Genomic DNA, 570 nt, shown 5'->3' with positions numbered 1-570 from the left:
CTCTCTTTTCCTCTTTCTCTAGGGTGTATTTATAGGCTTTGGAATGCCTAGGAATCCTCAAAATTAGCCTTTTCTAAATTGGACTCAACTTGGGCTCGGCAGGGACACGCCTGTGTGACACGCCCGTGTGAGTCATGCTTCGATTTTGCCAGATTGACACGGCCGTGTGGTATGCCCGTGTGAGGAAGTCCAGGCCGTGTTGATTTCATACTTTGGCCCATTTTCTCCGTTTTTGGCTCGTTTCTCATTCTTTTTGCTCTCCTATGCTCACCTAAGTATAAAACATGAAATTAAGGCATTAGGAGCATTGAATTCACCAATTCTAAGGAAAAGTCATCCATAAAATACGTTAAGCATGGGGTAAAAATAAGTATAAACTACGGTTTATTAATGGGCCTGCTGGTCTGGTGGGTTAGTGAGTGATTAGTGAACCTTAGGGTTGTGGGTTCGAGTCTTACGAGTGAAATTTTAGAAACATTTTATTTTTCTTGATTTTAAGTTTATATTTTTTAGCTACTTATTGTATTTATTTTAATTTTTTACTTTTACACGTTCTCTTCCCCTATCTTC

The sequence above is a fragment of the Gossypium arboreum genome, chromosome 2 (assembly GCF_025698485.1).
Source record: "Gossypium arboreum isolate Shixiya-1 chromosome 2, ASM2569848v2, whole genome shotgun sequence".
Taxonomy (NCBI): Eukaryota; Viridiplantae; Streptophyta; class Magnoliopsida; order Malvales; family Malvaceae; genus Gossypium; species Gossypium arboreum.
Note: the sequence above shows the minus strand (reverse complement) of the source record.